Raw genomic sequence first — 12,568 nt, forward strand, 5'->3', positions numbered from 1 at the left:
CAGAAGATTGAAGGTTCGACTCCTATCTGGCTCGGAAGAGTTGTAGGTCCCTGTTTCATTATATTCCTATTTACCTCAGACTTGTTGTAGGTTCAATATTCTCCAGGAGGACTCATCCAGCAGATGTTCTACGGTAGAGCTGCAGTAATAGGACCACGGCTAGTTAAACGTTTCCCATTTGCTGCTGGACTCTATGTGATGGCCGTCACGTGGTGTGCTGCTTTTGTATTTCAACATGGGTCCCTGATTCTCTTAACTACAAAAAAAGCTTGTTGACAAAAGTGTGTGTGCAAGGGTCTGTGGACGCAGGGAGGTGTGTGCAACTGAATGCTTACCCATTTACATGTGTGAGAGGGACAAACCAGCTCCTTGTGGGCTGCAGGCTTACAACTGGTAGCCCCAGTAGCCAGGCAGAAGCACAGCTAAGGAGAGAGAGGAAGTTGGTCCATTATTAAAGCAGAACCATGAGCATCTTGCCCTGCTACCTTTTTCCCCTCTCAGCCCCTCTCGGCCACGACCTCTCTATTAGGGTGGAGGGTGAACATTTCTTGGAGCTCAGAAACTGAGGGATGTAGACCCAATATGTCTTCCAAGCGCCTAGAGACCTGGTGCCCAATCTGGCATGGTGTTTTTCAGCTTAACCGACCAATCTGGTTGCAAGGCAGATTTTAACAGTACTGCTGAAAGGGACTCCCAGACATCCCTGAGGCCATCATTTGCATAGGCCCTGCCCTTCTCTTTGTCCTGCTTCCCACAAAGCAACTCATCACTGGTAGCAGTATAGATTTAGGGGTGGTGAAGAATAATGACAGGGAGGCTGAAAAAGAGAAAGAAAAGTCCCAGAAGTCCTGCAGGCTTCCTTGCTAAATGCAGCAGGACATAGAGCGCACCTTTTTTACTGCAAGGCAAATACATTAAAAATGTTGAGGAGAGACTAATTGAAAAATACATATTACATGACACAGGACTGGAACCTGCTTTATTATTTTAATTAGTCCTGAAAACAAAAAAGATTTCTCTCCTAAAAACTGTTTAAAATATGGAACGCTTCACGAATTTGCGTGTCATCCTTGTGCAGGGGCCATGCTAATCTTCTCTGTATCGTTCCAATTTTAGTATATGTGCTGCCAAAGCGAGCACACTTTATTGATGAACTGACAATGTTTATAAACTCTCTAAATCTACAGTCTCTAGACATAGGGTGGCCTGGCAGAGATGCTCAGATGGCCAGTAAGCATTCAAATCTGAACCAATGGGCAAAAATGTCTGAAGAGTAGCAATCTATTATTCTTCTCTGCATTTGTGGTCCAAGACTTCACACACCGTAAGTATGTAGATTATGTCAGGGTTGCAAAGGCTCATGGTTTGGGCTACAGACAAGGAGCATTGTGACATCACGCTGCCTGTGGAACAGTGATATTAAAGGTGAAACAGCTGCACAGTAGGTTAGATGAAGTGCTCTGAGAGTGGAAAGGCAGCATGCCTGGGTCCCCGGACAAGGTGAGCCTACGACAAGGTGTCTGAATTTTAACCTGTATTGTAATATTAAACCCCTTTTTGTTGTATCCGCCTAATTACTAAGGAGTTCACAAGCTCAGCCCCACACAGACCGGGAACTGATTATGTTAATGCAGACTATTTAAGAAACTGAGCCTGATCTAAAAGATTTCCTTGGATCTAGGACCATTTCGCCTAGATTTTAGGTCATTCCTTCTCCTAAAGTCCTTTGTACAACTTAGGAAACCCTCACAGAACAGACTTTCAGCAGGTCAGATGGGTTTCCTTGTGCCTTCACACACACACACACACACTTTCTAGCCCTCTTAAGGACAAAAGGATGGGTATGTCTACATAGGGCCAGTGGCGCAATGGATAACGCGTCTGACCATGGATCAGAAGATTGTAGGTTCAACTCCTATCTGGCTCGTAAGAGTTGTAGGTCCCTGTTTCATTATATTCCTGTGGAATTCTTATTTACCTCAGACTTGTTGTAGGTTCAATATTCTCCAGGAGGACTCATCCAGCAGATGTTCCACGGTAGAGCTGCAGTAATAGGACCACGGCTAGTTAAACGTTTCCCATTTGCTGCTGGACTCTATGTGATGGCCGTCACGTGGTGTGCTGCTTTTGTATTTCAACATGGGTCCCTGATTCTCTTAACTACAAAAAAAGCTTGTTGACAAAAGTGTGTGTGCAAGGGTCTGTGGACGCAGGCAGGTGTGTGCAATCGAATGCTTACCCATTTACATGTGTGAGAGGGACAAACCAGCTCCTTGTGGGCTGCAGGCCTACAACTGGTAGCCCCAGTAGCCAGGCAGAAGCACAGCTAAGGAGAGAGAGGAAGTTGGTCCATTATTAAAGCAGAACCATGAGCATCTTGCCCTGCTACCTTTTTCCCCTCTCAGCCACGATCGGCCACGATCGGCCAAGACCTCTCTATTAGGGTGGAGGGTGAACATTTCTTGGAGCTCAGAAACTGAGGGATGTAGACCCAATATGTCTTCCAAGCGCCTAGAGACCTGGTGCCCAATCTGGCATGGTGTTTTTCAGCTTAACCGACCAATCTGGTTGCAAGGCAGATTTTAACAGTACTGCTGAAAGGGACTCCCAGACATTCCTGAGGCCATCATTTGCATAGGCCCTGCCCTTCTCTTTGTCCTGCTTCCCACAAAGCAACTCATCACTGGTAGCAGTATAGATTTAGGGGTGGTGAAGAATAATGACAGGGAGGCTGAAAAAGAGAAAGAAAAGTCCCAGAAGTCCTGCAGGCTTCCTTGCTAAATGCAGCTGGACATAGAGCGCACCTTTTTTACTGCAAGGCAAATACATTAAAAATGTTGAGGAGAGACTAATTGAAAAATACATATTACATGACACAGGACTGGAACCTGCTTTATTATTTTAATTAGTCCTGAAAACAAAAAAGATTTCTCTCCTAAAAACTGTTTAAAATATGGAACGCTTCAAGAATTTGCGTGTCATCCTTGCGCAGGGGCCATGCTAATCTTCTCTGTATCGTTCCAATTTTAGTATATGTGCTGCCAAAGCAAGCACACTTTATTGATGAACTGACAATGTTTATAAACTCTCTAAATCTACAGTCTCTAGACATAGGGTGGCCTGGCAGAGATGCTCAGATGGCCAGTAAGCATTCAAATCTGAACCAATGGGCAAAAATGTCTGAAGAGTAGCAATCTATTATTCTTCTCTGCATTTGTGGTCCAAGACTTCACACACCGTAAGTATGTAGATTATGTCAGGGTTGCAAAGGCTCATGGTTTGGGCTACAGACAAGGAGCATTGTGACATCACGCTGCCTGTGGAACAGTGATATTAAAGGTGAAACAGCTGCACAGTAGGTTAGGTGAAGTGCTCTGAGAGTGGAAAGGCAGCATGCCTGGGTCCCCGGACAAGGTGAGCCTACGACAAGGTGTCTGAATTTTAACCTGTATTGTAATATTAAACCCCTTTTTGTTGTATCCGCCTAATTACTAAGGAGTTCACAAGCTCAGCCCCACACAGACCGGGAACTGATTATGTTAATGCAGACTATTTAAGAAACTGAGCCTGATCTAAAAGATTTCCTTGGATCTAGGACCATTTCGCCTAGATTTTAGGTCCTTCCTTCTCCTAAAGTCCTTTGTACAACTTAGGAAACCCTCACAGAACAGACTTTCAGCAGGTCAGATGGGTTTCCTTGTGCCTTCACACACACACACACACACTTTCTAGCCCTCTTAAGGACAAAAGGATGGGTATGTCTACATAGGGCCAGTGGCGCAATGGATAACGCGTCTGACCATGGATCAGAAGATTGTAGGTTCAACTCCTATCTGGCTCGTAAGAGTTGTAGGTCCCTGTTTCATTATATTCCTGTGGAATTCTTATTTACCTCAGACTTGTTGTAGGTTCAATATTCTCCAGGAGGACTCATCCAGCAGATGTTCCACGGTAGAGCTGCAGTAATAGGACCACGGCTAGTTAAACGTTTCCCATTTGCTGCTGGACTCTATGTGATGGCCGTCACGTGGTGTGCTGCTTTTGTATTTCAACATGGGTCCCTGATTCTCTTAACTACAAAAAAAGCTTGTTGACAAAAGTGTGTGTGCAAGGGTCTGTGGACGCAGGCAGGTGTGTGCAATCGAATGCTTACCCATTTACATGTGTGAGAGGGACAAACCAGCTCCTTGTGGGCTGCAGGCCTACAACTGGTAGCCCCAGTAGCCAGGCAGAAGCACAGCTAAGGAGAGAGAGGAAGTTGGTCCATTATTAAAGCAGAACCATGAGCATCTTGCCCTGCTACCTTTTTCCCCTCTCAGCCACGATCGGCCACGATCGGCCAAGACCTCTCTATTAGGGTGGAGGGTGAACATTTCTTGGAGCTCAGAAACTGAGGGATGTAGACCCAATATGTCTTCCAAGCGCCTAGAGACCTGGTGCCCAATCTGGCATGGTGTTTTTCAGCTTAACCGACCAATCTGGTTGCAAGGCAGATTTTAACAGTACTGCTGAAAGGGACTCCCAGACATTCCTGAGGCCATCATTTGCATAGGCCCTGCCCTTCTCTTTGTCCTGCTTCCCACAAAGCAACTCATCACTGGTAGCAGTATAGATTTAGGGGTGGTGAAGAATAATGACAGGGAGGCTGAAAAAGAGAAAGAAAAGTCCCAGAAGTCCTGCAGGCTTCCTTGCTAAATGCAGCTGGACATAGAGCGCACCTTTTTTACTGCAAGGCAAATACATAAAAAATGTTGAGGAGAGACTAATTGAAAAATACATATTACATGACACAGGACTGGAACCTGCTTTATTATTTTAATTAGTCCTGAAAACAAAAAAGATTTCTCTCCTAAAAACTGTTTAAAATATGGAACGCTTCACGAATTTGCGTGTCATCCTTGCGCAGGGGCCATGCTAATCTTCTCTGTATCGTTCCAATTTTAGTATATGTGCTGCCAAAGCAAGCACACTTTATTGATGAACTGACAATGTTTATAAACTCTCTAAATCTACAGTCTCTAGACATAGGGTGGCCTGGCAGAGATGCTCAGATGGCCAGTAAGCATTCAAATCTGAACCAATGGGCAAAAATGTCTGAAGAGTAGCAATCTATTATTCTTCTCTGCATTTGTGGTCCAAGACTTCACACACCGTAAGTATGTAGATTATGTCAGGGTTGCAAAGGCTCATGGTTTGGGCTACAGACAAGGAGCATTGTGACATCACGCTGCCTGTGGAAGAGTGATATTAAAGGTGAAACAGCTGCACAGTAGGTTAGGTGAAGTGCTCTGAGAGTGGAAAGGCAGCATGCCTGGGTCCCCGGACAAGGTGAGCCTACGACAAGGTGTCTGAATTTTAACCTGTATTGTAATATTAAACCCCTTTTTGTTGTATCCGCCTAATTACTAAGGAGTTCACAAGCTCAGCCCCACACAGACCGGGAACTGATTATGTTAATGCAGACTATTTAAGAAACTGAGCCTGATCTAAAAGATTTCCTTGGATCTAGGACCATTTCGCCTAGATTTTAGGTCCTTCCTTCTCCTAAAGTCCTTTGTACAACTTAGGAAACCCTCACAGAACAGACTTTCAGCAGGTCAGATGGGTTTCCTTGTGCCTTCACACACACACACACACTCTTTCTAGCCCTCTTAAGGACAAAAGGATGGGTATGTCTACATAGGGCCAGTGGCGCAATGGATAACGCGTCTGACCATGGATCAGAAGATTGTAGGTTCGACTCCTATCTGGCTCGTAAGAGTTGTAGGTCCCTGTTTCATTATATTCCTGTGGAATTCTTATTTACCTCAGACTTGTTGTAGGTTCAATATTCTCCAGGAGGACTCATCCAGCAGATGTTCCACGGTAGAGCTGCAGTAATAGGACCACGGCTAGTTAAACGTTTCCCATTTGCTGCTGGACTCTATGTGATGGCCGTCACGTGGTGTGCTGCTTTTGTATTTCAACATGGGTCCCTGATTCTCTTAACTACAAAAAAAGCTTGTTGACAAAAGTGTGTGTGCAAGGGTCTGTGGACGCAGGCAGGTGTGTGCAATTGAATGCTTACCCATTTACATGTGTGAGAGGGACAAACCAGCTCCTTGTGGGCTGCAGGCCTACAACTGGTAGCCCCAGTAGCCAGGCAGAAGCACAGCTAAGGAGAGAGAGGAAGTTGGTCCATTATTAAAGCAGAACCATGAGCATCTTGCCCTGCTACCTTTTTCCCCTCTCAGCCACGATCGGCCACGATCGGCCAAGACCTCTCTATTAGGGTGGAGGGTGAACATTTCTTGGAGCTCAGAAACTGAGGGATGTAGACCCAATATGTCTTCCAAGCGCCTAGAGACCTGGTGCCCAATCTGGCATGGTGTTTTTCAGCTTAACCGACCAATCTGGTTGCAAGGCAGATTTTAACAGTACTGCTGAAAGGGACTCACAGACATCCCTGAGGCCATCATTTGCATAGGCCCTGCCCTTCTCTTTGTCCTGCTTCCCACAAAGCAACTCATCACTGGTAGCAGTATAGATTTAGGGGTGGTGAAGAATAATGACAGGGAGGCTGAAAAAGAGAAAAAAAAGTCCCAGAAGTCCTGCAGGCTTCCTTGCTAAATGCAGCTGGACATAGAGCGCACCTTTTTTACTGCAAGGCAAATACATTAAAAATGTTGAGAAGAGACTAATTGAAAAATACATATTACATGACACAGGACTGGAACCTGCTTTATTATTTTAATTAGTCCTGAAAACAAAAAAGATTTCTCTCCTAAAAACTGTTTAAAATATGGAACGCTTCACGAATTTGCGTGTCATCCTTGTGCAGGGGCCATGCTAATCTTCTCTGTATCGTTCCAATTTTAGTATATGTGCTGCCAAAGCGAGCACACTTTATTGATGAACTGACAATGTTTATAAACTCTCTAAATCTACAGTCTCTAGACATAGGGTGGCCTGGCAAAGATGCTCAGATGGCCAGTAAGCATTCAAATCTGAACCAATGGGCAAAAATGTCTGAAGAGTAGCAATCTATTATTCTTCTCTGCATTTGTGGTCCAAGACTTCACACACCGTAAGTATGTAGATTATGTCAGGGTTGCAAAGGCTCATGGTTTGGGCTACAGACAAGGAGCATTGTGACATCACGCTGCCTGTGGAACAGTGATATTAAAGGTGAAACAGCAGCACAGTAGGTTAGGTGAAGTGCTCTGAGAGTGGAAAGGCAGCATGCCTGGGTCCCCGGACAAGGTGAGCCTACGACAAGGTGTCTGAATTTTAATCTGTATTGTAATATTAAACCCCTTTTTGTTGTATCCGCCTAATTACTAAGGAGTTCACAAGCTCAGCCCCACAAAGACCGGGAACTGATTATGTTAATGCAGACTATTTAAGAAACTGAGCCTGATCTAAAAGATTTCCTTGGATCTAGGACCATTTCGCCTAGATTTTAGGTCCTTCCTTCTCCTAAAGTCCTTTGTACAACTTAGGAAACCCTCACAGAACAGACTTTCAGGAGGTCAGATGGGTTTCCTTGTGCCTTCACACACACACACACACACACTTTCTAGCCCTCTTAAGGACAAAAGGATGGGCATGTCTACATAGGGCCAGTGGCGCAACGGATAACGCGTCTGACTACGGATCAGAAGATTGTAGGTTCGACTCCTATCTGGCTCGGAAGAGTTGTAGGTCCCTGTTTCATTATATTCCTATTTACCTCAGACTTGTTGTAGGTTCAATATTCTCCAGGAGGACTCATCCAGCAGATGTTCCACGGTAGAGCTGCAGTAATAGGACCACGGCTAGTTAAACGTTTCCCATTTGCTGCTGGACTCTATGTGATGGCCGTCACGTGGTGTGCTGCTTTTGTATTTCAACATGGGTCCCTGATTCTCTTAACTACAAAAAAAGCTTGTTGACAAAAGTGTGTGTGCAAGGGTCTGTGGACGCAGGCAGGTGTGTGCAATTGAATGCTTACCCATTTACATGTGTGAGAGGGGCTGCAGGCCTACAACTGGTAGCCCCAGTAGCCAGGCAGAAGCACAGCTAAGGAGAGAGAGGAAGTTGGTCCATTATTAAAGCAGAACCATGAGCATCTTGCCCTGCTACCTTTTTCCCCTCTCAGCTACGATCGGCCACGATCGGCCAAGACCTCTCTATTAGGGTGGAGGGTGAACATTTCTTGGAGCTCAGAAACTGAGGGATGTAGACCCAATATGTCTTCCAAGCGCCTAGAGACCTGGTGCCCAATCTGGCATGGTGTTTTTCAGCTTAACCGACCAATCTGGTTGCAAGGCAGATTTTAACAGTACTGCTGAAAGGGACTCCCAGACATCCCTGAGGCCATCATTTGCATAGGCCCTGCCCTTCTCTTTGTCCTGCTTCCCACAAAGCAACTCATCACTGGTAGCAGTATAGATTTAGGGGTGGTGAAGAATAATGACAGGGAGGCTGAAAAAGAGAAAGAAAAGTCCCAGAAGTCCTGCAGGCTTCCTTGCTAAATGCAGCTGGACATAGAGCGCACCTTTTTTACTGCAAGGCAAATACATTAAAAATGTTGGGGAGAGACTAATTGAAAAATACATATTACATGACACAGGACTGGAACCTGCTTTATTATTTTAATTAGTCCTGAAAACAAAAAAGATTTCTCTCCTAAAAACTGTTTAAAATATGGAACGCTTCACGAATTTGCGTGTCATCCTTGCGCAGGGGCCATGCTAATCTTCTCTGTATCGTTCCAATTTTAGTATATGTGCTGCCAAAGCGAGCACACTTTATTGATGAACTGACAATGTTTATAAACTCTCTAAATCTACAGTCTCTAGACATAGGGTGGCCTGGCAGAGATGCTCAGATGGCCAGTAAGCATTCAAATCTGAACCAATGGGCAAAAATGTCTGAAGAGTAGCAATCTATTATTCTTCTCTGCATTTGTGGTCCAAGACTTCACACACCGTAAGTATGTAGATTATGTCAGGGTTGCAAAGGCTCATGGTTTGGGCTACAGACAAGGAGCATTGTGACATCACGCTGCCTGTGGAACAGTGATATTAAAGGTGAAACAGCTGCACAGTAGGTTAGGTGAAGTGCTCTGAGAGTGGAAAGGCAGCATGCCTGGGTCCCCGGACAAGGTGAGCCTACGACAAGGTGTCTGAATTTTAACCTGTATTGTAATATTAAACCCCTTTTTGTTGTATCCGCCTAATTACTAAGGAGTTCACAAGCTCAGCCCCACACAGACCGGGAACTGATTATGTTAATGCAGACTATTTAAGAAACTGAGCCTGATCTAAAAGATTTCCTTGGATCTAGGACCATTTCGCCTAGATTTTAGGTCCTTCCTTCTCCTAAAGTCCTTTGTACAACTTAGGAAACCCTCACAGAACAGACTTTCAGCAGGTCAGATGGGTTTCCTTGTGCCTTCACACACACACACACACACTTTCTAGCCCTCTTAAGGACAAAAGGATGGGTATGTCTACATAGGGCCAGTGGCGCAATGGATAACGCGTCTGACCATGGATCAGAAGATTGTAGGTTCGACTCCTATCTGGCTCGTAAGAGTTGTAGGTCCCTGTTTCATTATATTCCTGTGGAATTCTTATTTACCTCAGACTTGTTGTAGGTTCAATATTCTCCAGGAGGACTCATCCAGCAGATGTTCTACGGTAGAGCTGCAGTAATAGGACCACGGCTAGTTAAACGTTTCCCATTTGCTGCTGGACTCTATGTGATGGCCGTCACGTGGTGTGCTGCTTTTGTATTTCAACATGGGTCTCTGATTCTCTTAACTACAAAAAAAGCTTGTTGACAAAAGTGTGTGTGCAAGGGTCTGTGGACGCAGGGAGGTGTGTGCAATTGAATGCTTACCCATTTACATGAGTGAGAGGGACAAACCAGCTCCTTGTGGGCTGCAGGCTTACAACTGGTAGCCCCAGTAGCCAGGCAGAAGCACAGCTAAGGAGAGAGAGGAAGTTGGTCCATTATTAAAGCAGAACCATGAGCATCTTGCCCTGCTACCTTTTTCCCCTCTCAGCCACGATTGGCCACGATCGGCCAAGACCTCTCTATTAGGGTGGAGGGTGAACATTTCTTGGACCTCAGAAACTGAGGGATGTAGACCCAATATGTCTTCTAAGCGCCTAGAGACCTGGTGCCCAATCTGGCATGGTGTTTTTCAGCTTACCCGACCAATCTGGTTGCAAAGCAGATTTTAACAGTACTGCTGAAAGGGACTCCCAGACATCCCTGAGGCCATCATTTGCATAGGCCCTGCCCTTCTCTTTGTCCTGCTTCCCACAAAGCAACTCATCACTGGTAGCAGTATAGATTTAGGGGTGGTGAAGAATAATGACAGGGAGGCTGAAAAAGAGAAAGAAAAGTCCCAGAAGTCCTGCAGGCTTCCTTGCTAAATGCAGCTGGACATAGAGCGCACCTTTTTTACTGCAAGGCAAATACATTAAAAATGTTGAGGAGAGACTAATTGAAAAATACATTTTACATGACACAGGACTGGAACCTGCTTTATTATTTTAATTAGTCCTGAAAACAAAAAAGATTTCTCTCCTAAAAACTGTTTAAAATATGGAACGCTTCACGAATTTGCGTAGGGGCCATGCTAATCTTCTCTGTATTGTTCCAATTTTAGTATATGTGCTGCCAAAGCGAGCACACTTTATTGATGAACTGACAATGTTTATAAACTCTCTAAATCTACAGTCTCTAGACATAGGGTGGCCTGGCAAAGATGCTCAGATGGCCAGTAAGCATTCAAATCTGAACCAATGGGCAAAAATGTCTGAAGAGTAGCAATCTATTATTCTTCTCTGCATTTGTGGTCCAAGACTTCACACACCGTAAGTATGTAGATTATGTCAGGGTTGCAAAGGCTCATGGTTTGGGCTACAGACAAGGAGCATTGTGACATCACGCTGCCTGTGGAACAGTGATATTAAAGGTGAAACAGCAGCACAGTAGGTTAGGTGAAGTGCTCTGAGAGTGGAAAGGCAGCATGCCTGGGTCCCCGGACAAGGTGAGCCTACGACAAGGTGTCTGAATTTTAATCTGTATTGTAATATTAAACCCCTTTTTGTTGTATCCGCCTAATTACTAAGGAGTTCACAAGCTCAGCCCCACAAAGACCGGGAACTGATTATGTTAATGCAGACTATTTAAGAAACTGAGCCTGATCTAAAAGATTTCCTTGGATCTAGGACCATTTCGCCTAGATTTTAGGTCCTTCCTTCTCCTAAAGTCCTTTGTACAACTTAGGAAACCCTCACAGAACAGACTTTCAGGAGGTCAGATGGGTTTCCTTGTGCCTTCACACACACACACACACACTTTCTAGCCCTCTTAAGGACAAAAGGATGGGCATGTCTACATAGGGCCAGTGGCGCAACGGATAACGCGTCTGACTACGGATCAGAAGATTGTAGGTTCGACTCCTATCTGGCTCGGAAGAGTTGTAGGTCCCTGTTTCATTATATTCCTATTTACCTCAGACTTGTTGTAGGTTCAATATTCTCCAGGAGGACTCATCCAGCAGATGTTCCACGGTAGAGCTGCAGTAATAGGACCACGGCTAGTTAAACGTTTCCCATTTGCTGCTGGACTCTATGTGATGGCCATCACGTGGTGTGCTGCTTTTGTATTTCAACATGGGTCCCTGATTCTCTTAACTACAAAAAAAGCTTGTTGACAAAAGTGTGTGTGCAAGGGTCTGTGGACGCAGGCAGGTGTGTGCAATTGAATGCTTACCCATTTACATGTGTGAGAGGGGCTGCAGGCCTACAACTGGTAGCCCCAGTAGCCAGGCAGAAGCACAGCTAAGGAGAGAGAGGAAGTTGGTCCATTATTAAAGCAGAACCATGAGCATCTTGCCCTGCTACCTTTTTCCCCTCTCAGCCACGATCGGCCACGATCGGCCAAGACCTCTCTATTAGGGTGGAGGGTGAACATTTCTTGGAGCTCAGAAACTGAGGGATGTAGACCCAATATGACTTCCAAGCGCCTAGAGACCTGGTGCCCAATCTGGCATGGTGTTTTTCAGCTTAACCGACCAATCTGGTTGCAAGGCAGATTTTAACAGTACTGCTGAAAGGGACTCCCAGGCATCTCTGAGGCCATCATTTGCATAGGCCCTGCCCTTCTCTTTGTCCTGCTTCCCACAAAGCAACTCATCACTGGTAGCAGTATAGATTTAGGGGTGGTGAAGAATAATGACAGGGAGGCTGAAAAAGAGAAAGAAAAGTCCCAGAAGTCCTGCAGGCTTCCTTGCTAAATGCAGCTGGACATAGAGCGCACCTTTTTTACTGCAAGGCAAATACATTAAAAATGTTGAGGAGAGACTAATTGAAAAATACATATTACATGACACAGGACTGGAACCTGCTTTATTATTTTAATTAGTCCTGAAAACAAAAAAGATTTCTCTCCTAAAAACTGTTTAAAATATGGAACGCTTCACGAATTTGCGTGTCATCCTTGCGCAGGGGCCATGCTAATCTTCTCTGTATCGTTCCAATTTTAGTATATGTGCTGCCAAAGCGAGCACACTTTATTGATGAAC

The 12,568-nt window shown here is 45.0% G+C and overlaps 12 non-coding genes and 1 pseudogene across 12 annotated transcripts; 6 read left to right on the forward strand and 7 right to left on the reverse strand.

The window, feature by feature from the left end:
• Nucleotides 1-1,033: 1,033 nt before the first annotated feature.
• On the reverse strand, nt 1,034-1,140 carry LOC144765010 (U6 spliceosomal RNA). The gene has a single exon (XR_013597028.1). It is a non-coding gene; the product is annotated as a U6 spliceosomal RNA (small nuclear RNA).
• Nucleotides 1,141-1,854: 714 nt separating this feature from the next.
• On the forward strand, nt 1,855-1,927 carry TRNAH-AUG (transfer RNA histidin (anticodon AUG)). Its single transcript has one exon. It is a non-coding gene; the product is annotated as a tRNA-His (tRNA).
• Nucleotides 1,928-2,947: 1,020 nt separating this feature from the next.
• Nucleotides 2,948-3,054, reverse strand: LOC144765165 (U6 spliceosomal RNA). Its single transcript, XR_013597175.1, has one exon. It is a non-coding gene; the product is annotated as a U6 spliceosomal RNA (small nuclear RNA).
• A 714-nt stretch (nt 3,055-3,768) lies between these two features.
• TRNAH-AUG (transfer RNA histidin (anticodon AUG)) lies at nt 3,769-3,841 on the forward strand. The gene has a single exon. It is a non-coding gene; the product is annotated as a tRNA-His (tRNA).
• A 1,020-nt stretch (nt 3,842-4,861) lies between these two features.
• Nucleotides 4,862-4,968, reverse strand: LOC144765097 (U6 spliceosomal RNA). The gene has a single exon (XR_013597111.1). It is a non-coding gene; the product is annotated as a U6 spliceosomal RNA (small nuclear RNA).
• Nucleotides 4,969-5,682: 714 nt separating this feature from the next.
• TRNAH-AUG (transfer RNA histidin (anticodon AUG)) lies at nt 5,683-5,755 on the forward strand. The gene has a single exon. It is a non-coding gene; the product is annotated as a tRNA-His (tRNA).
• A 1,020-nt stretch (nt 5,756-6,775) lies between these two features.
• Nucleotides 6,776-6,882, reverse strand: LOC144765011 (U6 spliceosomal RNA). The gene has a single exon (XR_013597029.1). It is a non-coding gene; the product is annotated as a U6 spliceosomal RNA (small nuclear RNA).
• A 716-nt stretch (nt 6,883-7,598) lies between these two features.
• TRNAR-ACG (transfer RNA arginine (anticodon ACG)) lies at nt 7,599-7,671 on the forward strand. Its single transcript has one exon. It is a non-coding gene; the product is annotated as a tRNA-Arg (tRNA).
• A 990-nt stretch (nt 7,672-8,661) lies between these two features.
• Nucleotides 8,662-8,768, reverse strand: LOC144765060 (U6 spliceosomal RNA). The gene has a single exon (XR_013597076.1). It is a non-coding gene; the product is annotated as a U6 spliceosomal RNA (small nuclear RNA).
• Nucleotides 8,769-9,482: 714 nt separating this feature from the next.
• Nucleotides 9,483-9,555, forward strand: TRNAH-AUG (transfer RNA histidin (anticodon AUG)). Its single transcript has one exon. It is a non-coding gene; the product is annotated as a tRNA-His (tRNA).
• A 1,020-nt stretch (nt 9,556-10,575) lies between these two features.
• Nucleotides 10,576-10,669, reverse strand: LOC144765387 (U6 spliceosomal RNA; annotated as a pseudogene).
• Nucleotides 10,670-11,383: 714 nt separating this feature from the next.
• TRNAR-ACG (transfer RNA arginine (anticodon ACG)) lies at nt 11,384-11,456 on the forward strand. Its single transcript has one exon. It is a non-coding gene; the product is annotated as a tRNA-Arg (tRNA).
• Nucleotides 11,457-12,446: 990 nt separating this feature from the next.
• LOC144765061 (U6 spliceosomal RNA) lies at nt 12,447-12,553 on the reverse strand. Its single transcript, XR_013597077.1, has one exon. It is a non-coding gene; the product is annotated as a U6 spliceosomal RNA (small nuclear RNA).
• Between the last annotated feature and the right edge of the window lie 15 nt (nt 12,554-12,568).

The sequence above is a fragment of the Lissotriton helveticus genome, chromosome 6, assembly GCF_964261635.1.
Source record: "Lissotriton helveticus chromosome 6, aLisHel1.1, whole genome shotgun sequence".
Classification (NCBI taxonomy): domain Eukaryota; kingdom Metazoa; phylum Chordata; class Amphibia; order Caudata; family Salamandridae; genus Lissotriton; species Lissotriton helveticus.